Here is a 949-nt window from a genome sequence, read left to right on the forward strand (position 1 = left end):
AAAAAAGCTAGGTTTCTTCCTCTTATGTGCTACAGCTAGTCTAATATTTCTCCCTTGCTTGATCCCCTGTTTTATTCGGCTAATCACCAGCGTAGTTCAAGGCATGCAAGTTGTAGCAATGCCTACCGACCCAAAGTTGGCTATGTCTGGAACAGCACAGAAAATTATGGTATTAAAAAGACAAAGTGATATAAAAAGACCCTCTCGAAGAAGCCAAATTGATCTGTGAAAAGAACGAACAGACATTAGAAGCCAAGAAAAAAGAATTATTACTCAAGCCAAATGATTTATAAAATAGAAAAAGGGGGGGATTGTTATAAACATATAATATTGGCTTCTCGCAAACTATAAAGGTAGATATTATATAATGTTAGAAATGCTTTTTGCTGTGTGGATGTAGTTTTCTCTCTTTTTAGCAAGAATGTTAGCAAGTGTGACCAAGTAAGATAACCTCCAAGCGAACAGAGGATAAGGCCCGAGAAGCTGCTAATCAACACTTTGTCCAGGGAACAAAAGGGCCCAAAGGCTACTCCGCCCGGAGAACGGGCGGGCCGAACTCGGGGAGCCGTTATCCCCGCTCTGCCCGGAGAGACGAAGAGGCCCACAGCTGCACTCAGCCCTGACTGTCTGGAAAATTAAGAGATCCACCCTACCATCGACTCTTACCTAGCGAGCCCAACCCCAAGAATCAAAAGAAATAAAACCGCAAGGCAGAAGAACACGCATGCTCTAAAAAGGCGGAACCAAGGAGTGGCCATGCAGAACAGCTCTGGGAAAAGTTTGAATATTAATAGAGAACAGACAGTAAAAATAGTACAAAAAGGACTCACCTCGAGCATCAGGTGTGCTCTTGGCAGAGCACCAAGGCACCCGGCCATTACCCCTTTGCTTTATTTTATGTGTCTCTTATTGTCTTTATATTAAACCCTTTAAATTCTCACAGGAGAGC

This window comes from Corvus brachyrhynchos, unplaced genomic scaffold (assembly GCF_000691975.1).
Source record: "Corvus brachyrhynchos isolate BGI_N302 unplaced genomic scaffold, ASM69197v1 scaffold407, whole genome shotgun sequence".
Classification (NCBI taxonomy): domain Eukaryota; kingdom Metazoa; phylum Chordata; class Aves; order Passeriformes; family Corvidae; genus Corvus; species Corvus brachyrhynchos.